Raw genomic sequence first — 25,854 nt, 5'->3', positions numbered from 1 at the left:
CACACCCTCTAGGGAAAAGTACATTCTAGTGTATTTTCACTATATGCTTTCAAAACTATCAAGACAGTGATTGTGTTTAAGAAACAACTTCCTTTCTTCATTAGTTATTATTTGCTGCAATTTCCATGCCATCCACCATCCTGCTCAATTTCCCCTAATATACTCCATTTTGTTTATTCATTTGGCACTCATTTTCTGAGGAGTTTGAAAGCATTAGCCTCTTACCTGGGGGTAGGGGGGTGGATTCAAAGATGGACAAGGTGATTTATTCTTGCAAATATGGCCTTCTTTATATCTAATGTCATTATCCCATTATATTTGCCCAAGGAATCTCAGTTCGTTTGTTTTTATCTGGACAACTGCAGATGTGACGGCCAACTTTGAATTATGTGGGTCTGAGAATTCTTCCAAAAACGTGCCATTGGCCCAAAGTCCCAAGAAAAACTAATATTCTATATAAAATCCCAGTGAAAGTTTAAAGCATGTCATATATACTCAAAGAATACATTGCTTAGTATATGTGTGTGGCCTGTATGGAACACAAATACACAAAAGCTATCTTTTAATATTTGTCCTACATATGATAAGGTTAAAAAAATCTGTGCCATGTGTTCATTTCTGATTTTGATTTGGCCACCTGTACTGTGAGAGCAAGTCCAACAGTTGGCAAAGAGAGTCCATCTGAGCATAAGAAAACATCCAAGTGTGGCTAGATTTTGCAGAGGAAGGGACTTTTTCCAAGGATCACATAATATGATATGTGTACCCACTCTTGGGGATGGAAACCAGTTATATATTCTGGCTCTTACTATTTTTTTAAGCCAAAGCAGAGATGTGATGAGTCCAACTCATAAAAATTCAGGAGAATATAAATATATTTTTTAACAGATGTGGTGGCCTGCTATTTCAAACGGCTGAATTAGAGTAACTTGGACGTATAAACCCAGCTCCCTGACCACCTCTCTGAGGCCAATCATATAAGTGATTTTAATTACCCCTGTGTAAGTAGGAATCATAGAACAATGATGGGGGTGCGGTCACACTTTTAGCTGCTACCACTAGCTTTCTGGACACTGGTATATGGCAAGTAAGGTTCTGGACTTCAGACTATCAGTGGCCTGAGGGCAAAGCTTCCTTTCAGACATGCCAGTGGAACAGGTCCAATCTCTAGCATGGTTCTCTGCATTTCTGCTTCCTCCCCAACTGACTATGCATTCTGTATTCCCACTCCAACATTGAAAGGAGGAATCTGATAAATTCATAAAATGGCATTAATTATTTATTGTCCCTCCCAGCACTGCTCACATTTTCACAGGAGTCCAGTATGTAAAACATTCATCTCTTGGGATGGAATTTCAAGCATGATTGGCAGAGCAGATTAGGGATTTGGCACACTTTGTGTCACACCTTGCAGACAACTCCCCACTTTGCCTATAGGTAAGGACAGCTCTGAAGACTGTCATTCTATAGGATGCATAAGATGAAAATTTATTTTAGGTTCTTAGGTTTTAAGGATGAGTAAGCATATATAAAATTAGTCCATAGTATCCTTATCACTTAAAATGCCCCCTTTCTTCCCACGGGAAAAAAAAAATGGGCATTACATTCTTTGCTGGCAATCATAGGAGGTTCTTCCCCTTGAGTAATGGCCAGATCATCCATAGAGCATGTAAATGCACCTTGACCTCTGTATTTTTGGCAGAGTTCAGATTCCTTAGATGAATCTGACCCACAGGCAGACTATGAACCACCTTTGAGATGCTGTGAGATGGCAGGTTGTTGGATTTTACCTGTGATTAAGACTGCGTTCCTCCAGGAGCCAAATACCCAGATTACAGCCCTCAGTAACTAGATGTACCCCTCTGAGCCACCATGCAGTTCCGCAACCACTCCATCATAACCATACTCAGCCAGGTTAATAAAATCACAGGACCTGTGGAGGAAATACACCGATACCACAGTCTTCTGAAAACAGAGGCAAAAAGCAATATTTAAAGGAAGTTTCTGCTATTTTAAACATTTAAAATAAAGCTGATCATAAAGCCCCCCAAAAGACAAAACTAAATCAATATGATCTCAAGATTAGAAACTAAGCCATGTATTAATAAAAGCAAGACGTCCATTCAAAGAATAAAACCTGAACTTCCGGAGAAGTAGGCCATTGGTGTTTGTATTGCCCCCAGCTATAAATAGAAAAGGTTTTTCTCCCAGCGTCTCCTTATTCCTCCTTACAGTCAATTCTCTGAAGGGAAGTCAAGAGGATCCTTTCAATATGTAAACTATATGATGTCTTGCCTTTGAACAGACCGTATGATGACTCCCTTTCTCTCAGACTAATTGCCGGGTCCTATGAGGACCCAGCAGGCCCTGCTTGCTCTATATCTGGACATCCCAGTACTGACATCTCCCTCCTCTCACCCTCCAACACAAGCAGCTCCCTCCTTCCTTGACCTCAAGGCCTTTGTACTTCTCAACCCCTTGCTAGGAATGTTCTGCCTCAAATAGCTTAAAGGTTTAATCAGTCACCAAGTTTAGGCTTCTGTTCAATTGTCAGCTCATCATAGAACTTTTCTTGAAAGGTCTGAGACCGCACACACACCAGCACTATCTGGAAGCCACCCACTTCCTCTCCTTGCTTTTTCTTTGGACCACTGGACCTTAGGTTCTTACATGTTTGTGTCTCATCTTTCTCTCCCCCAACAGAACTTGAGAACGGAAACCACAGCTCCCATTCTCTTGCTTCAAGACTCACAGCAGTGTCTAACATGTAATAGGTGTGCAATTAAGATTTATTTCTAGAGAGGGAGAGAGTGAGTGGGGGGAGGGGCAGTGGGAGATAATCTCAAGCAGACTCCCTGCTAAGCACGGAGCTGAAGGCAGGGCTTGATCTCACAACTCATGAGATCACTACCTGAGCTGAAAGGAAAAGTTGGAGGTTTAACTGAATGAGCCACCAGGCGTCCCAATAGGTATTCAACAAGAGTTGATTCATGAGATGAATAACGCGACCATCCTCATGTGCATAACTCATACACAACATCATTTTCTTAACGCTTATGATGACCTTGTGAGCTGGTGTCATTAACCCTGTGCTCAGAAAGATTAGCTCATCCGCCTGAAGGGATGACATAAGCATGCCGACCTCCCAAGTCTGGGCTCTGCTGACTAATGGAGAGAAGAGAACCCTCAACAGCATTCATGCTAACTCAGATGTCTCTTGGTAAAATAACACTCTTCTGTTTGTGACTATTATGCATAGGAACCTCTGAAGAAAAACCAAAAGCCATTCTTTTAAAGATTTGTTAGAGAGTGAGAGCTAGAGACAGAGAAAGAGAGAGAGAGAGAAGCAGACACCCTGCTGAGCATGGAGCCCCATGTGGGAGTCGATTCCAGGACCCGTAGATCACAACTTGCGCCAAAGGTAGACGCTTAACCGACTGAGCCACCCAAGCGCCCCAACCAAAAGCCATTTAAAATTTAAAATTGTCTGGTTTCTCTGTCCATCTACAGTATCTTGAGTCTAACTGGATTGACAGCCTTGCGTGTAAGACTGCTGGAAATTATGAAACCTTATAATCTTATTTTGCTTGAAAGGAAAAAAAAATAAAAAGGAGAGTGAGAGATAGAATGGGAGAAAAAAAGAAAAAGAAACTTCCCCTTACCAGATACCCTGAAACAGAACTGTCAAATACAGCAAAATCCTGTAAATGTCCCTCCGCTGTAGGCCATAGACTAGAGCTGTAATAAACTCTGACCCATAAAAAGTCATGTAAACATTATAACCTGTTTTTACTAGCCCTTTAAGCACGGGCCGCAATTGATCTGAAACAGCTTGGCTCTCCTACATTCCCCAGGCTTCAGGAGAATCCAGCCTCCGACATGGGTGTTCAAATGCCTTCGGCACTGAAAGCCAAAAATAGGAATGAGCTAGAAAATTGCTGCTATTTAGCTACTTGCCCTGGGCAGATGTTTGATATTTCCAAGAGCAAAACATCCAAAAGGAAAGCGGCTTTGCAACACCTATTGCCACGAAATTACTTAATTCATCATGCCCGTAACCGAAATAAATATCCATGTGGTCCTCAGCTGCTGGTCGGAGCTGTCCCTAAAAATCACACTAAGAAAGTTTGTCGTGCAATAAAAGTAGTCCTATCACTGCCTCAGGACAGATCAGCTCTGTCTCCCTACGGCTAAAAAGCTTTCCCGTATGAAATATGAATGTGGAAACATTCAAGTGAGGTTTTTACAGGTGTCAACATGAACGCTCATTCCATTGCCCATTTGCGGCACGCTAGTGAAGTCTGCCTTGGAAATGTCTTTCCTTCTTCTACTCCTAGAATCCAAAAGAAATTCAGCAGAACCAGGGGAAATTAGGGAGGAAGCCTAGGAGTATTTTAGCAGACTACCAATTGTTTCGCATTGCCACACTTGCTTTTAATTGTCCTTTCAAGGGCTGTGGTGTCTGTGATTTGGTCTCGGTTGCAAAGTGGATAGTCAGGTGGCTGAGAGGAGAGGCAGCATAGTTCTGGAACGGAGGAGTGAAGTGTCATCACAGCAGGATAACCACCTCTGCCTGGCGTGAAACTTCGCTGTTCCTGCTCATTGTCCACGGGCCCTCGTTGGCACTCACCCTACTTTGCTGATTCCATCACATCATGGATGGACGGCGTGCCTCAGTTCAACAAACACCGTGACTAACTGCCTGTCAAGAGCCAAGGACAGCGCCGGACTCTGCTGAGTGACATGGGTTCTGCTCTGAAGACACTGGAAACCCAAGGTGTTTCAGGAAGCTGCTGGGGTCTGCCTCTGCTCAGACCCTCTGAGCAGCTTGACAAAGGCAGGTCCTCATGTTCCTGACGTTGGTACAGAGAGCAAATGTGTCAGATTGCTTGCTAAGTGCTCAGTGCAAATGCCCACTAAGTAGAAAAAGAAAAATTAGGACTGAGAGAATATATTTTATTATTAACTCATAATTTGAGACTTTTCTGAAATTCAGAGACAGATATCCAAGGTTTGTTGTTGTTGTTGTTTTAAAGCTATGTATATGAGAGAGGGGCACCTGGGTGGCTCAGAGGTTAAAGTGTCTGCCTTTGGCTCAGGGATCGAGTCCCGCATTGGTCTCCCTGCATGGAGCCTGCTTCTCTCTCTCTCTCTCTCTCTCTCTCTCTCTGTCTCTCATGAATAAGTAAATAAAGTCTTTAAAAAAAAAAGATTTATATGAGAGAAAGAGATAGCACATGTGCACAAAATGTGTAAGAAAGCATGAGTGGGGGGAAGAACAGATGGAGAGAGAGCATCTCAAGCAGCCTTCCTGCTGAATGTAGAGCCAGATACAAGGCTCGATCCTACGACCCTGAGATCATGACCTGAGCCAAAATCAAGAGTCGGACCTTCAACCCACTGAGCCACCCAGGCACCCAAAAGCTTTTGTCTTATGAATGTATTTTACATAAATACCTGTATGAATAAATTTTGTAATTGGGACAGTAACTTTCCCTAAGGAAGATTTATGTTTCAGGTTAAAAAAAAGAATTGGTAGAAACCTGAATGTATCTCTACTTTTCTCTGCACACAGAAACTTAGCAACGTGCCTTACTGGATCTGAAAGGGGAAAACATTTCTTTCCGTCTTCTGGTATCCCACAGCACTGCAGGAACAGAAAGAAACACCATAATTTACATATGTATAGTCTCTGCAGATCACTCAGATAGACCAGTGCATCTGAGCTTCACAATAACCCCGGGAAATTGGCTGATTAAGACATTATCTCCATTTCACTAGATCTACAAAACTGAGGGGAAGTTATTTTTGTTAGGATCACAGACTATACATGATCACAGGGTTGTGAGATAGAGCCCCATCTATCTAGAGTTGGGCTCTGCAATGGGTGTGGAGTCAGCATAGAAATCTGTCTCTCTCTCTGTGTTCCTCCATCAATCACATATACTCTTTCTCTCAGGAAGAGAAAAGGAGAGAGAGGAGAGGAGAGGAGAGGAGAGGAGAGGAGAGGAGAGGAGAGGAGAGGAGAGGAGAGGAGAGGAGAGAGGAGAGAAAGGAAAAGAAAGGGAAGAAGGAAAGGAAGGAAGGAAGGAAGGAAGGAAGGAAGGAAGGAAGGAAGGAAGGAAGGAAGGAAGGGGAGGGGAGGGGAGGGGAGGGAAGGGAAGGGAAGGGAAGGGAAGGGAAGGGAAGGGAAGGGAAGGGAAGGGAAGGGAAGGGAAGGGAAGGAAAAAGGGAAGGGAAGGGAAGGGAAGGGAAGGGAAGGGAAGGGAAGGGAAGGGAAGGGAAGGGAAGGGAAGGGAAGGGAAGGGAAGGGAGAGACAAAGACAAAAAACACACTACAGCCAGGTCCTCACTTAGTATTCTTTCCACTGTGGCAAAGCAGGTGTCGAAACTCCAGGTCCCCATAGCTGCTGCCCTTCTCTTTTCTGACCATCCTTCTTGAACAGAAGCAGATTAAGGTGAAGCCAGAGAGAAGAGATTCCACCCAGAACTGCACCACTTCCTAAACAGTATGTTGGCAGTATGCCTCCATCGCCTATCCATGACAGACATAATACTTCTTTTTTCTCAAAATAAAGAAACAGCTATATATTTTATTTATTTTAGAGAGAGTGTGTGTGTGCACATGTATGCAAGTAGGGGGAAGGACAGGGAGAGAGAGAATCTCAAGCAGACTCCCTGCAGAGTATGGAGCCTGGCATGGGGATCATGATCTTGAGATCATGACCTGATTTGAAACCAAGAGTCGAATGCTCAACTGACTGAGCCATCCAGGTGCCCCTAAACTGTTGCATATTTATCACTGCATTTGGATTTTGACATCTGCTTAATGGAAGATAAGATTTAGAAGAATGAACAGTTATGATCAAATAAAAATAATCACCCTGAGTGTTTGCTATGTGCCAAGCACAATGCAAAATGCATTCCATAGATTTCATTTAAACCTCATAAAATATATATAAAACAGATTCTGTGATTATTCTCATTCCACAGGCATGGAAACTGAGGCAAAAGAGGTTAAGTTTCTGACCTAGGGTCACACACACACAGCTTATAAGTGAAGACAGGATAAATATCCCAGTTGTTAATCATTACATTGTGCACAGAGCCACTGCTATACACTGAACATTTATACTGAAATCTCTTCCTCAAGGTGATGGTATTTGGTGGTGGGGCCTTTGAAGGTGGTTAGGTCATAAACATGGAACCCTCATGAATGGCACTGGTGCCCTTATGATGAGGTTCCAGAGAGCTTCCTCACCTCTTCTGCTAAATAAGGGCACAGCAAGAAGATGGCTGTCCATGAACCGGGAAGAATTCTTACCAGGTACTGAATCGTCCATGCCTTGATCTTGGACTTGCACCCTCCATAACTGTGAGAAGTAAATTTGTTGTTTATAATCCCTCTTGTCTATGATTCTTCAGTTAGAGTAGCCCCAATAGACTAGACAAAAATATACTCAATGGTTGTAGCCACTTAGTGTTAGGACATACGTGGACGTGGTTATCTGTATAAACAGGTTGAGACATAGGCCTAACAACATTTGGAGGATCCATATTTAACTAAATTAATGGCCCTTTTCTTCTCCATCTTGAGAAAGTGATCAGGGCATTTGGGGGCAGATGAGATCTCTATGTCAACTGGATAGCATTTAAGTGTCACCTGAGAATGTGACAATGAAACAAGGGGCTGGAAGGTGAAAGGATTGCTGAGAAGGGAGGGCAGAGGGAATGTGCTCTATCCATGGCACGGTTCCCCAGCTCCCCATTCATAGTCTTTCCAAAGCCACTGCAGGATAAATGTCCTTTAAGGGATGGTTCCAGAACAGAATCTGGGGAGAAGCACCACCATATCAACTTCTGTCTCTCTACATATAAACCTTGGGTAAGATGCTTGGACCAGAGAAGAAATTTCTCCAGTTTCTTCCACGGGGTAGTCCCCTCAGCACAGAAAAAACATACTTCTCAGTTTTATTCCTCCCTAGTATACACAGTGCCATGAAAATCCTAAAAAAGGATGGTGTTTGCCCTCAGCATTTAGACACTCAGGAAGACAGGAACCTTTCATTGCCCTCATCAAGCAGGACAATGTGATGAAGAAGCCTGTGGACAAGCAAACACTGTAAGTGCTCGAAACTCCATGTAGGAACCTTATAATGACCTCCCTTGGTTCTCTCTTTCTCAAGGTCATGCTATAAGAATGTTAAGATGAACTAAGCTTCTAGTCACACAGTTCTGTTTGTGTTTTTCTAAAGGGATCATTAACCTTTCAAAATAATCAGAGCAAGTGAAATGGATAAGCTCATTCTCGAACATTACTGGTAACATGGACAGAATACAGCAGGGATGTGTATGCACAAACATGTATACTCCCAGTGAAAATCAAGTTGGATTCCATAGTAGTGGTAGCTATTTTGTCAAGTTTTGAGGGACAGTTATGATGGAAGCCTGAAGGAGTCTGCTTTGGGTGAGAGATTGTCGTGTCTTTGCCCTAGGGGAGAGGGTAGGCAAGAAGAGTCTCCACAGGAAACATAGAGGAGATGCACCTTTTAGGACACCGATGGGTGTTTTGGCCAATTACTGTGTCTCTTGCCATTAAGAAGTCTTCAACGAATCACGTCCAGATATTTCAGATGAATGGCTTGAAAGGAATCAAAATTTATGTGAAAACCTGTTTCCGGACTTGGGGTTTAATGCAGCATATGTCCTGTACCGGTCCTCAGGCTCAATGATCTGACAATCACTGGAAAGGACATCTCCAAACTGATCTTCCCTGAGAGTTGGTTCTAAGGATTAAGGGGGTCTGAGTGACTGAGGACAGGTGCAGGTGGTTGCTTTATGAATCCCAGCACAAAAGAAACATGGAAGCTCCCCTACAGAGGCTCTCCATGCTCTCAGCTGGAAACTGGTGGTCAGAATGAGCTCCGAGCAAGTGGGAAGCAGATTTTTTCTTGCTTCTCCTCTAGAACATATGCCATTAACATATTTAAGAGGGCAAATTTAAAAAAAAATAAAAATAAAAAAAAAAAGAGGGCAAATTAGCAGTGGTCTTAGGAGAGAGGTAGAGAAGGAAGGCTAATGGTCATTCCCCCTGCCTCCTGTTTGGTGACTTGAAAGGCTCTAGGGATGCCCAGTTCTATCGAACTGTGAAATGTGAGGAAAAAACAATGACTAAGTCTGACCGGGTGTTTACTACATGGCAGACACTTTTCTGAGAGCTTTACTGAACACTGAGCTAATCTACTGGTCCTACCCTACAGGGGAGAAAATTCAAGGTCACATCCAAATCTCCATGTACAAGCCTCCGTGTAGACAGACAACTCATGTGTTAGGGTTAGCAGACTACCATCACTTCAGACCCATTCGAGAAGTATGTTGGGAATTCATTTCTAATTAGAGATTCATAAAATCTAGATGTCTGTCTACTCTTAATGTGTTGATGAAAAAAAATACAGTTTCACAGCTTACTGTAAAGTAAATGACTACCTCAATCCTAGGAAATAGCTAAGTAGTAAGATAAATAAAACTCTTGATGGGAGGAATAAATTTCATATATGAGCAAAGTCAAGGATAATTCCAGCAGGCCTGAGGCTGGCGCCACCTGGGGCGGGGGTTTGCGGGGGGGCGTCTCTGGAATCAGATAGAAAGGCTAGAGGGACCAATGAGGAACCTATGAATTAGGTAGGATTCTGAAGTCACTGCAATCAGTGTCTCACTTTGGATAAACAAGCAGCGATCCTTTCCAAGGTCCATCCTGGAAGTTCGACTGTATCGAAAGCCTTCCAAATTTAAGAGCAGCTAGGACAGTGAGGTTAGATTTGGGGGGCGGCGGGGGGGCGGCACAGTGCATGGGTAAACACTAACTGGGCTCTCATCCTGCAGGATGAAATCCCAGAAAACAGGGAAATAGGGCCAGTTTCATACTGTTTCTTACCTCTGGGGTCCCCAGGGAGAAACAAATCAAAGGAAACAGCAGGAACCTGCAAATGTTTCTACACTCTGAAAGCAGCCTGGAATTTACTCCCACATAGTTTACTCACCTGAAAAGAGTAGCCCCATAATCCCCAAGTGGAAGGCTGGCCAACCCCGTTTGCATAATCCTGCACAGAGCACCCCTCCCCCCAACCAGCACCCAGGCACCTTCCTTCTCTCCCTGATGATCTCTCCTGTGGCTTCAGCAGCCCTGCAAACCGAGTTCAGGAGACACAGAATGGCTTTATCAGATAAGTCCTCTCGAGCAGGGAAGCACAGAGGGACACGGACTCTCCCAAAGCTTACTAGGTTTCCTCCCTGCATTTGCCTGACTCTGTTACTGGAAGGCCTCCAAGGCCAAGACTGCCTGGGCTTGTCAAGGGATTCCTTTTCCTGGGAGCGGGGGCTGGATGCCACCACCCAGACATTAAATCAGAAGAGAAGAGAAATCTTCATGGCAATAAATCTCTCGAACAAGAATTGAGAAACTTTCACTGCATTTTGCTCTTTCAGGGGGGCGGGAATGGGGGGGGTGAGGGGACAAAAATGATTTGTAAGAGCTAAATTAGGTTGAGCAAAAATTTTGTAAGATTTTTTTTTCCTACTCCTTCTTTCTCTTCTGTTAACAAAAACAAAAACAAATTCCTTTGATGTTTTGCATTTTCTTTGTCTCTCTGTTGTGTTCACTGTTGAGTTCTTGTTTTTGTTGTGCTAAGTTTTGAAAAAAATTCTCAAATATCAGATTTTAAAGTATAAAATCTGGCATTTGAGATACCAAATGCTTCTGTTTTTAAGTATCACAAAATGCACAGATATTTTGGGGTATGTAATCTCAGTCTCCAGGACAGTCCTACAAGAAAATATTAAATCAGAAGGATTCTGGTGAAATTTATGTTCGGTTCTTAGAATCGGGCTGCCATTCTATGGTGGCACCATCTCTGTTCTCTTTTCCAGTTACTGGAAGACTGTATGTTGGTGTTTGGCTACTCAGAGTTCCCTAACTGAAGGCCTGGGCAGAGTGTGGGTGCTCATTCTTCTTTCTACCACCCCCTCCCAACCTATTTCTCATCTTGTGACCAAGGAGAAAGTAGAGGTGGCTAAGAGAATTTGCATTAGGGCAAAAGGTGGTTAAACCCTTAATGCACACTAAGGGAACTTATATCGACAGAATGAAATGTCTGAACATGGTTCACGGAAAGGTAGAGTTCTCGCACAATACAATTAGAGGACAATGATGAGCATCGCCCCCGTGTTACACTCAGCTAATCCTCATCTTCTGTCTTGGTCCAACAAAAATCTCACCTGCACTTTTGCAAAAATCAAGCTCTCAATTCTGGCACTAAGGATTAAATGGCTTTATTAACCACTCTGCCTTCTTTTGTAAAAATCTAGCTCTCAATTCTGGCACTATGGATTAAACAGCTTTATTAACCATTCTGGCTTTACAGTAACTGATTAATACCATATAAAATGCAAATCTTTATAAAAGCAGCATCCAAGACTTCCAGTCAAATAAGAACATTAATACCTATTTCACATTTTTAAAACTATTTTATTCCCACTCTATTGCTTTTCAAACTCTATAATTCAGTAGTAAAATACAATTGGCTTACAGAACAGTTTCCATATAGATATGTCGCTGACGCGTACTGTACCAAAATGGTAAGAATAAAATAGATGGTATTTTAAGCTTTTATTATAAACTTGAATTAAGTTTTTATTGGCTGTGATATAAAAGGTATTTGAAGTATTAACTGCATTTATCATGCATTTTTCACACCAAATATTATTTCATAAGAAATAGTATCACATTCGGTCAAATGAATGGTTTTTACTCAACTGGTGTTCTATTTGGACATGCACTGAAGTATTTATAGAGTCTAACAGAAAAGGATAATATAACAGGTTTTGAAAAACTACACTATATCAGAGAGTCCATCTCTGCTAACACCTTGGGTGGGCTCTCATGAAACACAAGTTTCACTATTAAATCTTGAAAGCTTTGAAGAAAATCCGGAATGAATTCTAGGTATTCAGATCAGCTTCAAATTCCTTTTTAAGATGGAGAATCAAACATATAAGTAAATATGAAATACCATTTGGTTAATGGACTGACATGTGAATCTATTAAAAACTAAAAAAAAAATTGGAGATCATATACTTATTTTCACTCGATATAACTTACGTGTGCACAGGAAGATTGGTGTGACAGGGATCCCGACAGAGAGTTTTGCCGACTTTAAGTAAAATTGGATATGTCAAAGATTATTGACCAAGATATCATTCTAATATAACCTGTTATTTAAAATGACCTAGAAAATCTTGGAGTGGTTAGACAATCGACTCTTTAAGTCTTGTGAATGAAAAGATTTAAAAAATACGGATGGGAAAAAAAAATACGGATGGGAAAACAGTTGTTTGTTTTTAAGAGCATTTCTTTTTCACTTAGGGAGGTATGGAGAGAAAAAAGTTGTTTTAGGACTTCACAAGATTATTAGTTTATGAGAGTAGCATAAAGATAGCACTATTTTTTAAAAAAATTAAAATCAATTTAGAATTCCTTTTGACTTTGGGAGTGGGGGTTTTCCCTGCTGTTTTCCGAGTCTGGCCACTAACTCTGGAATTGTGATTATAAGAGGGAAACACAGGGCAAGCTGCTCTCAACCAGCCCAAACACAGAGAACAAATTTCCCTTGGGAAAATTGTGAGGGAGAGAGAGCTCATTTGGGATGCTTCCCTGGGTGCTCCCTTCTCTCCGACACCAGACACACCCACTTCACCACACCATCCTCTCCTCTAGTCATCTGTCCTATTTCCTCCACTCTTGAACTTCCAGGACCAATGCTCCTTCCTGCTAAACTGGAGATAAACTATAGCCAACACACTTGTGATGAAGGCTCAAGAGCAGATATCTGCCAGCAGTCTTGACATTTGCAGAGGAAGGAAGGTTTTGGAACTGTACTCAGAACCCCACAGTGGATAATCAGTGGAGTTTCCCTGGGCACTTTTCCACGAGAGTGAGCCTACGCCACATACCATGCACAGCCACCCTCAACCTCCTCCCAGAAATCTCTGGGGAAGTAAGGTGCTAAGTGGGAATAATGGAAGGCAGAGCTCTGCAGTATAAAAAGCCTGAGCTCCAAAGTCAAGTGCTACAAAGGTGAGGCCTTGGCTCTGTTACATATGAGCTGTGTAGATTTCAGGTGCCATCTCTGTAAAACTGCAAACTGCCTTCTGCCTCTGAACAAAGAAATGAGCAAGCTCTGCCAAGGATAGGGACTCCAACTGCACATTCCCTCACCAGCAGGTCCGACCTTTCCTGGACTAGATGCTCAGTTAAGGCTGAGCCAAGGTCTGCTACAGACAGCAGAAGGGACAGGGCCCAGGGTGAGTCTGGGGGCCACACCCATGCCTGATGTTTGCTACTCCACAGCAAGCAGTACATGCCCTCTTGTTCAAGTCAATGCTGTTTGAGGCAGTTACCTCTCCTCTTGGCCAACCCACAAAGAGGCAAGTCAGTCCACACGTCCCATAAAGGAGGTCTCACATGAATTAGGAAGCCAGGGACCTATTCCCTTGGCCGATTGACATGTGTGAAGAAGGGAAGCCTGGGGTTTGCGTAGAAATGCATTTTGCAGTCCCTAAATGGGCAGCTGTAATGATTGGTACATAGAGTATGCTCAGTAAGAGGTCGTTATTGCTGGTTGTTACAGAGGACTGGCCTAGTTTTAGGAGCAGGGACTCTGCCTGTTAGCCCTTCAGGTCATCTTATGTAGTCCTCCAATTTCTTATTTATCGAATTAAACTTGCTGCACGGGATAAATATCTAGACAGGTAGCCAGTGAAATTTGCCACACAAGGACTGGTCATCAGGCTAAGATTTAAAAAAAAAAAAAAAAAAAGAAGACACCACATGCATACCATATTGGATGCTAAAAATCATCTACTCTGTCCAAACACACATGTTATAGGATATCACACACACACACACACACACACACACAGAGCCATGGAGGCAATGTCCACATATCCATAGTAGACTTTAAGTTCAATACTGGATGCCTTTTTGTTTTTTAAATAGATAAGCACAGATTAGTTTTGAATCTCCTGTTGGAAAAAAAAAAAAAAAAAAAAAAACAATATAAATAGTTCCACTATGTAAATTCAAGGCAAGGAGCAAGAGAGGAATTCCATACGCCAGTGATGGGAGATTCAGTGAAATAGCCAGATGGAAGTTATCAGTACCCTGGCGTTAAAGCTTGGCCCTGCCTACATGCATCCTATGTGTTTTATTCATATCAAGCATTGGGATATTATCCTCTCCTAACAACTGAACTGTACTTGCCAATTCATTTTTAATTTGTAGATGACTGCATGCCCCAACTTGTAGAATTTGAGTTTACTTATATTTCTACAACCTGATAAGGTGGACGGCTATTGAAATTTGTTTATTTTTAGCTATCCCCAGCGTTCCAAGTATTTTAAATACTATGGCAGAGTATAAAGAAATGAGTCTTCCAATATTGATTAAGTTCAACAATATGTTAAATTTGTCGACAATAGATCTTGACAAAGAAAAATAACATTTCCTGAGTGCATTTTTAGTGGCCTTTGGATAACTAGCTGTCTGAAATCTTGTTATAGTGTGTCACCAGGTCCCAGGTAGATTTGAAAATCGGTGAAATCAGTGATTCCTTTCTCTTACAGAACAGTTTTGTGATGGTGAATTCCTTGGTTCTTATGTAAGAGGACCTCCAAGCCAAAACAAATACATTCCTGATAATGGGGGAGAGCATCATTCCCACCTAAATGGAAAATCCAGAATATTTGAACCAAAAGTCCCCAGTTTTTCTATATGGAGTTTGAACACAAGATCATGAAACTCTGGAACAAGCCTCAATGAAAACCATGCATTTTTTGAGTTTCTTACCCGACTATATTTTCACTTCACTCTGCTCCAGTATTAGGGTTTGAGTCATCTAATTGTGTAAGGGTGTCACATGCCCTCTTACTCTGCCATCCAGCAGTCACATACCTTCTTTATTCAAGAAACTGGAACAGCTAGAACGCTCACTCTGTGTGTCTAACATCAGAACAGAGAAGAGTCTAGGGTAACCGAGTTTTAAGCTCCATGCCTTTCACTGTGAAATTGACCACTGAGGAGAACCTGGGAGCTTGTGGTGTAAATAAGTGGCAATGTCAGGGTGCTGGGCAGCAGCATCTCCAACCAAAAACATTTGGAATCCTCGCGTGTCAATTTATGATTGTGTTGCCTGGCCAACCACTAAGCATCAGCTATCTGAACTCACCCAGGCCACACTCTGAAAAGCTAATCTCTTGTCTTTGTAATGACATCTCTTCATTTGTGGATTATCACACGTTCTCAGGAGGTACCTCACCAATCACATTGATTGAAATGATGTTAGCTTTCTTCTGATGTCTGTGAGTTGTGGCTTCCTTCATATCTCTTTTGGTGTGACTTTTACTATATCCTATAAGGGATTTATTACTGAGAACACAGAAATATCATGCTATAGTTCAACTCTCCCTGCTTCGCAAGAGCATTTACATGATCAGCACTCCCTTGTGAAACCAAATGAAGAACTGGTTTTACTTGGGTATTCTATAGGGAAAACCTCCTCCTGGGTTATCTGGCTGATTTCCTCTGAAAGGAAGATAAGGATAAAGAACGCTTGTATTCTTGTAACCTACAAACCACAAACCCTCTGATTTGTGTTCCTACCTAACTCTATCAAAACGGTATCCTTTGCTTTGACTGATCTGCTTTTAATAACCCACTCTGTTTCTTCAGCCTCTCCCCTGACTCTAAGGACTGTTTTTGTTAATTAAATTTATTTATCTAAAATATATATAGAAGACCTAAGAACAATAAGTCAACCCTAGAGACTCCAGAGGGAACAAATCCTGCTGACTACACTTCATTTTAACCCATTGGAACTGACTTTGGACTTCTGGCTTCCAGAACTAGAGGAGAAGAAATTTGTGTTGTTTTCAATGATTATGTTTGTGATAAATTGTTACATTAACAGTAGGTTCCAATACATGCTCCTTTGTCCAGAAAGAAATTAAGAGTTCCTGTGGGCAGCCCCCGTGGCGCAGCGGTTTAGCACCGCCTGCAGCCCAGGGAGTGATCCTGGAGACCCCCGATCGAGTCCCACATCGGGCTCCCTGCATGGAGCCTGCTTCTCCCTCTGCCTGTGTGTCTCTGTCTCTGTCTCTCTCTTCCTGTGTGTCTCTCATGAATAAATAAATAAAATAAAATTAAAAAAAGAGTTCCTGTTAGTTTACCATTTGTCAACACTTGAGATTTTCTTCTTTTATGAGGTACTCATTTATGTTTCTATGCATTTTTCTGTTGTTATCCTTCTCTCATTGATGTGGCTTGCAAATTTGATACACTTAATCTTTCTTGGATATATAAATATGAATGTGGATATTGAGATGTTATATATATATAAAGTTTATATATATGATCGTCTTTCACTACAGATTTATCTTTTCTTTCTTATAGGATTTTGGTAAACAGAAAATATTAACTTTGATGTAGTCACTTTTTATCAACTTGTTCCTTAATGATTAAGAATATTATGAAATTAATTAATTAAGAAATTAATCTCCTGCCTTGAAACCATAAAGGTTTATTCAATATTATATTCTGAGAGTTTTCTAGTTTTATTACATTTATGTGTTTTGTACAGCTGGAATTGATTTTGGCTAGGTGTGAGCTGTGTGAATTTCATTTTTCTTCATACAAATAAACAATTTTCTCAACACTATTTGCTGAAAATCTCTTTGTCTTCTACTTCTGCAGTGCCACTTTTGCATGTGCTCATGTTTTTTCCACTGACCTATTTATACAACCCTACCTCTATCCCACATTGTCTTCATTGCTGTTGTCTTATAATAATTCATGACATTTGTTAGATTTATTCTCCCACTTGGTTCTTCCATATTTCAAATATCTTAGCTATTCTTAGCCTTTTGCAGTTTTATACAAATTTTAGATTTAGCTTATTAAGTTCTACCAAAAGCTTGTTTGGGTTTTCATTGGACTACATTGAATGTGTAATTCAACTTGGAAAATTTAATATCCTTAAAATACTGAGCCTATCTAACCTATACAGATATGGACTGTCTTCCCATGTATTTAAGCCATCATTAATGTCTGTCAATGAGGCTTTATAATTTCTTTTATAAATAACTTCCAATTCTCAGTTCTGTTGTTGGATTTATTCTTATATGATATGAATATTTGGCACTATAGTAAATTGTGTCTTCATTTTAAAAAGTAATATTCAAATTTTTCATTTAATAAAATTCTGTACTTAATTTTATGCTTTATTTTGAACAATAAATTCCTACCCTAATGCTCTAAGTAGGTTCCAGAACTGCAATTACATCAAATGCAAAGTCGTGCTATTACAGGATTAATTTAATGACTGACAGAGCCTACAGAGCCAGCAACTCTGGAGCTGAAGGACCCAAGTTCTCAAAGCTAATTAATTGCCTGTTGCATTTTATCTAAATCTGCATTAGCACTAGAGCTCCTTGTATCATTAAAACACTGCAAAAGTTTTTGCAAAGCCACTGATAAATGAACACCCAGTTTACATCTACTCAAGCAAAATAAACTGGTGATTTTGAATTCAAATTTTCACACATAAAGAAAAGTAAGTTTCAAAAACAATAGGACTCTACTGTCCACCTGACAGTGGTAACTCATGGCAAGAAGATAGAAAAACAAACCCTTTCATACACGGCTGCCAGTTTTGTAAGTTGGTATGAACTTTTCGGAGAACAATTTAGCAATTGCTATCATAGCATAGTAGGCTTGTACCTGCTGTCTCAGCAATTCTAATAGCAGAAAGTTTTATCGTGAATATTTTCCCACATGTGCACAAAGAATATAAATGGGGTGCTCCATGTAGCTGGATGTTAATCCACACACACCCTTGTACAGCCATATAAAGCATGCTTATGTAGTTGAGAGCAAGTCAGAAATAAAAAGAATATAGAAAGAATGCTCCCACAAGTACTTTTTTAAAGATTAGGTAGGTAAAACTGGAAGGAGCCATGAGGTCCTTCAACAGACGAATAAAGAAGGTGTGGTCTATATGCAATGTTACTCAGTCATCAGAAAGGATGAATACCCACCATTTACACTGACGTGGATGGAACTGGAGGATATTATGTTAAGTGAAATAAATCCATCAGAAAATGACAATTATCATATGGTCTCACTCATATTTGGAATAAAAGAAATAGTGAAAGGGACCATAAGGGAAAGGAGGGAAACTAAGTAGGGAAAAATTAAAGAGGAAGACAAACCATGATAGACTCCTAACTCTGGGAAACAAACAATGGGTTGCAGAATGAGAGGAGGGTGGGGATTAGGGTAACTGAGTGACAGGCGTTAAGGAGGGCATATGATGAGCACTGGGTGTTATACTATATGTTGGCAAATAAAGTTTTAAAAATTTTTTTAAAAAGATTAAGAAGGTAATAGATAATAGATAGAGTATTATGGTTCTCCAGAGGAGAAAAACCAATGGGACGGATAGATAGAAACCCTGCACATTCATAGAAATTTTCTATAACGAAACACTGGAAACCAATAAAAGTTGCTTCAAGTAAAGGCAAACAAGTGAAGATGGATGGTTTGATTTTTATCAATACCTTTTTTGTGGTATTTTCATTTTTAAAACATGTACATGGGTTGTTTTTTCAATAACTAGTTAAAATATCAAATCCCATAAAACAAATGATTAACATGAAAATACATGGAACTACTCTCATTAATCCCAGTTACCTCCACTCCATGTCTTCTGTCACTACTTTCCAGGACTTCAACCTCTCTGTATAAGTAATTTCTCAGCTGAACCTAGATTTTCACAGTAGGGATAATTTTGGATCGTCACTTGTTTGCTGTATCTCTTCTATTGCAACTCCAGGTACAAGGTCTTGTGTTATTTTTTTCATTTGTCTGCCCCAGTACCTGGCAAAATACTCTAGCTGATTCTGGTTGAGTATCAGAGTTATCCGGGAAGCACCTAACAGTACAAAATTATGAAGATTCTATGGCCCAGAAATCTGCACTTCCAAAGATAGCCACAGTGCTGATTAGACTTCATCTGTATTAAAACCTCTCAGTTTAGGTCATACCTGAATTTTATGTCAACTGTACACATTCCAAATCCCCAGTGCTATTTTAACCCCCTATCTCTCCAATACTGCCATCTACTCACCAGCTGTCTGTTTTTTCCTTCTTTGGAACTATCATTTATTGAGTATCTACTATACGGCAATTCATCTCCTAGAAACCTTCGACAAACAAGTTCTAATCTTCACAGTCATACCAGGTGAGTATTATCATTGCTATTTCTAGCTGGAGAAGCTGAAAGAGAGAGATTCAGTCAACTTGTCCAAGTTGGCACCACCAGGAGGTGGCTATAAGACACCTAGTTCTGCCCAAGTCCTGGGTCCTGTGTTTTTTCTGCTCTGCCCTGCTGTCTGTCCCGAGACTCCGTACCACCACTATAGCCCGCCAGCATCCTATTTCTGTGATGCATCTGTCTCCGACTGCCATGTGGGTCCCTTTGTTGGCTCCTACCTCTAGAGGTAAAGTTTGCAAGGGCAGGACTTCCTCTAAGGGCAAATTCTTCTATCTCCTGGGTCTCTATGCAAAACAATTTATATTCTGTTTTGAGACGACAACTTACAAAATCTGTATGTTCTTCCTAACATTTCTGTGTTTCTACTAGAACCATTTAGTTCAGACTTTCTCAGCCTCAGCTCTAATGACTTTTTGGACTAGATAATTGTGTGTGTGTGTGTGTGTGTGTGTGTGTGTGTTGGAGGGGGATGCCTGTGCATCCCACTAGGATTTTTACCCACTAGATTCCAGGGGCACTCACTCTCTGCTCCCAGTTGTGACAACCAAAATGTTCCCAGACATTTCAAAATATCCCAAGGGAATGTGTATAAAGTTGTCCCACTTGAGAACCACTGAATTCTAACTGGATATCCTGCCAGCTCCTAAAACTCTATTTGGCCTAAATTAAATTCAGAGTCTTCTCCCAAACCTCTCTACTTTCCTTCCTCATTTCTACTAATTTACCTCAGTCATGCACACTGCAAACCTCTATATTATCTATGTCTACCTCAGCTTCCACTGCCAACCAATCGCTAAAATATGTGGTTTTGACTTTAAATCCTTAGTCACTCATTTCCAATTTCTCTCCCTGGTTCTGGCCTCCATTTCCTCACACTAATTCTCTACCTTTAATCCATCCTATCCAATGACACTGGATAAAGCTTTCTCAAAGGTAGCTCATATTATGTATTTTTTTTTCTTTTTTTATAGAGCCATCAGCACCTCCCTACCATAAGCCCAATTACATATCAATTGCTCACCCTTGCCTTTCAGGGCCTCCGCCATATGGCACCACCTCCCTTTCCAGCCTCATTTCACACATCTCCTCTACAAGTACCAACATGGCTGCTTATTGCTCATCAAAAATGGTCTGTGCATATGGCCCAATGCCTTTTACTCATGCTGTCACTTCAGTTGGTGAGTCCTCCTCCACAATTTCCCTTAAAAAAAAAAAAAAAAAAAAGCTGTTTTACAAGGACAGTCAGAAATCCTACACTACTCACAAATCATTTTATGGTTGACCCAACAGCATGTGTTCACTTTCTCCTGAGTGCTTTTAACTGTTCATACTACTTCTCTTTATGTCGCTTGCACATCATCCCAATGCCATCTTTGTGGTGGTAACAGTGTCTTTCCTGCCAGCCTGCAACCTTACTGATGGCAGAGATTGGGCCATCCTCTTCATACCCCCTACAGCACCCAGCACTGCCATGTACACTTTAGATGCTCTTGATTATTCATCCAAATGAGTCATGAAAGAGCACTTACTCTCCTACTATCTTAATTAAGCAAGGAATGGTGAAGAACTGGCCTAAGGAATTGGCCTCTCACCTGTCTTGCTGACTCATTCCTCCTTACCCCATTCTCTGCCTGCTACAAAAGTAACCTTTCCAAACACAGGTCTGATCAGGGCAGATACAAACTTCTCTCTGTGGCTTCCAAAACCCTCTGTGTACCAGCTACCCTGTTTTGTCTCTGCCGTCCTACCTGTAATCACACTGTTGTTACATGTTGGGGAGTTTCCAGTTCCAACTGTCATTCAGGCTTCTTGCCCTATGTGTTCTACACCTTTGCTCACATCACTCCTTCTTCCAAGAATGCCTTTGGTCAACCACATCCACCTGCAACATCTGTTCACTCATCACCAATGGGCAGGGAAAGCCCCTCTACTCCTAGTGAATCTCTGTCTTCTTTGGATACCCACTATATCCTTGTTTCTATCACAGCTCCTATGATACTTTGCTATGCTTATTTCTTGACATGCCTAAAGCCAACCACCATTGATATGTACATAGAAAGAGTACACAGTGTTTTACCAGATTTTGCCTTCCTGATGCCTAGCATAATGCCTAAAGTTGATGAAGATGGTATTGCTGAAAAATTGGATAGATGAATCCAAAACAGCCTATTCTAGTTATTGATTAGGAGAATAAGAAATCAATATATAAAGTGTTTTCTACCAGCAAAAGCTATTTTATAAGACCTGAATATCTAATATCGTCAAGAGAAGACATAACCCCAAAGAGTCAATTTTCCAGTTTGATGCCATTTGTCAGGTTTAATTTTAAAAATTCTAAACTGCATTATATATTTCCCTGGCTTGGTCAACAGAATATCCAGGAAGCAATTTCACTGTCTCCATACTGGAGTTATTGTTATCAAAATAAGTTTCTATGTGAGTTTACCTAATTTACACCCACAGATACCATAAGAGAATAACCACCTCCTACTGAGAAGCACCAGAACATTTGCCTTTCCTTCTATTTCCAGCTCTGCCAGCAGCTATTACTTCTCATCCTGATAAGGTATCTATTTAAGGCAGTGCTCCGCTGCCTTGACCCCTCGCCCCTCATTTGCATCTATCTTATGACTCAGGGGAGCTGTCAGGACACACCAGAAAAGCAAATGTGTAAGTCACATACCTAACTCAGCATTTATCAATTGATACTAGCCTGAGATTACTATATTTCTGTCCCTGGAGAAAAAAAAAATGTGTGGGCTTCATAGGAGCTGATTCCTGTGTGTGGCAAATGGTTTTTGTACACGAATTTCAGTGTTTGGGCTCCTGTCCTGGTTCTTAAAGTTGCCAACAGCCTGACCACTGGAGGTTCATTTGCCATTGGAAAAAAGGGGGCTGGATACAATTACACAGGTTGTTTTATGTTTACATTTTGTGTTCTAATCCTAAGAAGCTGGAAAGGAGAAAATAGAAGAGCAAGCCTCAAATTCCACATGCCCAAGTTAAAAGGATGTGAAAACTGAAATAAAAGCAAAGATGTTGCAATAAAAAAAGAAGAAAAACTTTTAAAATAGCACAGAAAAGAAGTGAACAGATTGGAGAAGATCAAGAATCTATAAAGAGATATAGAAGAGTTACATATAATAGAATATAAAAGTCTATACTTATAATTGAGAAGGAGATAAAAGTTTACCCTAATCTTCTTAGAGAGGACAGAATAGAATAGCTGAAATTAAGGCACAAAATGTTGCATGCTTAACAAAATAATTGTTTGCTAATAAAAGGAAATATAAGTTCAGTGGAAGGAATCTGTCCAAGAGAAGAATGTGGTAAAGTCAAGAATGTAAAGAGTCATGGCAGTCCCTGGTGTCCAGATGGTAATAACTAATATTTCCTGGGTGTGTACTCTGTGGCAGGCCCCAAGCAGGGTATTTTCTATGAATTTTTCTTTTAACCTTCACAGTAACTTTGGAGATAGTAGCAAATATTTAGCCTAATTAAAGATGAAAAACTTAGGTGATTCTTTTAATCGTTGCTACAAGAACGCTGCATATGAACATCCACGAAATCTCAGTGGCATAGAACAATAATTATGTGCTCAAGAGTATTCAATGTTACACTGATCCGATCTGGCCTGCCTGCCACCACCGCTCCCCGCCCTGCCCCACATACTTCGGCTGCACCTGCTCAGGTGTGTATGGCCAAATGCTAGTAAGTCAGTCACCTGTGTTCGGTGGGGGGCTAGCTGATGGCTGTTGTAATATAGCCTCAGCCAGATCTGGAGCAACTCACATGGGATCCACACATTCTAGTCTTCAGCAGGTTGCCTCAGGGATGTCCTCTGTGTGCCAATGGCAGAGGGCAGGAGTGCAAGAATGATTGGGTGCTTTTTCTAGTTTCTGCTGGCATTCCATTAGCCCCAGACAGTCACCTGGCCAGACCCAGAGCCAGAGTGGACAGATAAGGCAAGGTTACCTTTCCAAGAGTGTTGCAAGAGGGTGGGCTTAAGAATGAGTCCTAGATGCAATCAGTCCACTACAATGTAGATGAGATCAATTGGGTCACTTGTCAAAGGTCACCAGCTGCTGGGAGCCTGGATTGCAACTATACCAATCTGGCCCCAATACCTACCTTTCACTGGCTACAGCAGACAGAGGATCCATAACGGGTCAGATTGAAGACCTGCAAGTCAGTTTGCAAATGACATGCCAACAAAGTATGGAGACACTGCAATTTTAGGGAGATGGAGTAGAAAATCCAATTAAAACCAACCAACCAACGAAAGAAAGAAAGAAAATCAAAACTCAGGTAAGATTGCAGGGATAAAGCTTTTATATGCTCAGAGGTTCTGAAGCACAGGCCTTGAAAGTTTGCAAAAAGAAACAAAGTCATCTAGCCGGGGAGGAAAAAAATTCTATGGAAGGAATAAAAGGAGAAATAAAGGTAAACGGTGAAAATCTAGGTTTACAGCATTTTTTTTTAGTGTTATTAATGTCCTGTAGCTGAATGTTTTTTGAAACTTTGTCCCCCAACTTTGAGGTATAATTGACAAGTAAAATCATAAGATATTTCAAGTGTACAATGTGATGACTTGCTATCCACACTGTAAGGAGCTCTCCCCTCCATCGAGTTAACACTGGATTTGATTTTTGATTGAAGTCTTAAATGTTCCCTTAAGTAAACAGATTTCCTAATACAAAATGCTACATACAGTAGACTTTTCTGAAATTTGCTAACAAAATGCACCTCAACAAATTCTCTCTAGAAATTTGGGGACTTATTCATATTCGCAGAGCCAACCATCTTTCTTGAATGAATTAGACTGACCATTAACCTTCTGAGTCACCTTCTGTCCCTAGAATTTTACATGACTTTGAAGGCAATGGGGTAGCAGAGGTAAATACATTTGATGACTAGTAGTGATGAAAAGTAGTCCTGATTGTCCGTTACGGTGGTGTCAGGGCTGAATGACATTAAAAGCAAGCAAAGGCTCTTTAGTGTTAATTTATCTAAAATAGATCCTTTTTGAAGGAACCTATGTGAGATTATTGCCACCCACATTCAGATTCAACATAGAATAAAGGAGACAAGGAACATTTTCCTAAGCTGATGAGTGACTCAATTTAATTTTATCCCATGGCTAACTTTCAACTCGGCATCTCGTCTGACAAAGCCATTTTCATTACAGGGCTCATCTGAATGTGACAACGACAGCCAGTCATATTAGTGTCATGGTCACCCGAACCTATTGGCCCTGCTGTTCTGACCTTTTGCCTTCAAAGTCTCTGACGTTTCCTTATCGGGTAAATTAAATGCCACACGGGAAAGTTGGATTCTTTCTTCTTTGAGGCAACTGCTCAGGTCACACAGGAATGTTGCCTGTTAATAGGATCAGCTCTGGAGAAAGCCATACTCTACAGCAGGGGATGCCAGGCTTCTCTTGTTACCATGGCAGCTGCTTCTACCTAACTTGTCCACACTTATCTTTGTCATATTATCATTAGTAATCCTGGTAGGAACACTAACAGTTAACCATGTTTGGAGTGCTGAATTGGGCACTGTACCCACCGTGTCTCATTTAATTCTATCACCGTTTCGGAAGCCATCATTATGGATATTTTTTTCAAACAAGGAAAGTAGAATGTAAAGAGATTGAATAATTGCTTCAACCAGGACCTGGCAGTGCTTGTTGTCAATTTTAAACTATGGTCCTTTTTTCCTATCTGAGCCTACCTTTTTCCTTATTTTTATACCTTAACCTCAGAAAATAGAGCCATAGGTCAACAAGGTTCAAATGCGGGGCACCTGAGTGGCTCAGGGGTTGAGCATCTGCCTTTGGCTCAGGATGTGATCCCTGGGTCCTGGGATCACATCCCACATCAGGCTCCCCACAGGGACCCTGCTTCTCCCTCTGCCTATGTTTCTGCCTATGTCTCTGCCTCTCTCTCTCTCTCTCTCTCTCTCTCTGTGTTTCCCATGAATAAATAAATAAAATTTTTAATGAAGAAGAAGAAGGTTCAAATGCTAAGGCTCTTCTATGGTTTGGTGTTCACCTTACAACCTTTAAGAAGTCAGACAAACTCCTTGGATCATAGAAGCTGGAAGACCAGGGACTCCATTCTGGTTCTACTTAATTATGTCATTGTCAGCAGGTCACTTACCCTTGCCCTGCTGGTGTCCCCATTTCTCCGAATGAGGTTACCGTCTTTGCTCTGCCCTCTTCTAAGGGTATTTTGTGAGGACCAATGAGGAAAAAGTAGGTGAAAGTACTTTGCAAACTGTAGAGCAATGCACATATGCTATTGTGATTTCTGCCTTATTAATCTCCTGCTTGGGCCTTGGAGCAGCTGTGGCATGTTCTGTTTCTAGAAAGGATGCATAGCTGGGCAGTCGGGCTAATATTATTCCACCTTTAACTAGATTACCCTCCTGCTGACCCTCTGCTCCTTTCCCATGCATATTGATTTAT

The 25,854-nt window shown here is 41.1% G+C and overlaps 1 long non-coding RNA gene across 7 annotated transcripts in view; it reads right to left on the bottom strand.

Annotated features, from left to right (window-relative positions):
• Window positions 1–25,854, bottom strand: part of LOC144287738 (uncharacterized) — a 158,435-nt gene that overhangs the window by 2,953 nt on the left and 129,628 nt on the right. For 5 of the 7 annotated variants that reach the window (XR_013355507.1, XR_013355501.1, XR_013355503.1 and 2 more), the window contains one exon: window positions 1,791–1,933. This is a non-coding gene — a long non-coding RNA (uncharacterized LOC144287738). Of the gene's footprint in view, window positions 1–1,790; window positions 1,934–20,406; window positions 20,587–21,133; window positions 21,222–25,854 lie in introns of those variants that run through there. The other 2 variants (XR_013355502.1, XR_013355506.1) reach the window with 2 other exon arrangements.

The sequence above is a fragment of the Canis aureus genome, chromosome 17 (genome assembly GCF_053574225.1).
Source record: "Canis aureus isolate CA01 chromosome 17, VMU_Caureus_v.1.0, whole genome shotgun sequence".
Lineage (NCBI taxonomy): Eukaryota > Metazoa > Chordata > Mammalia > Carnivora > Canidae > Canis > Canis aureus.
The sequence above is the reverse complement of the archived record's forward strand: the minus strand, read 5'-3'. Positions and strand labels throughout refer to the sequence as shown.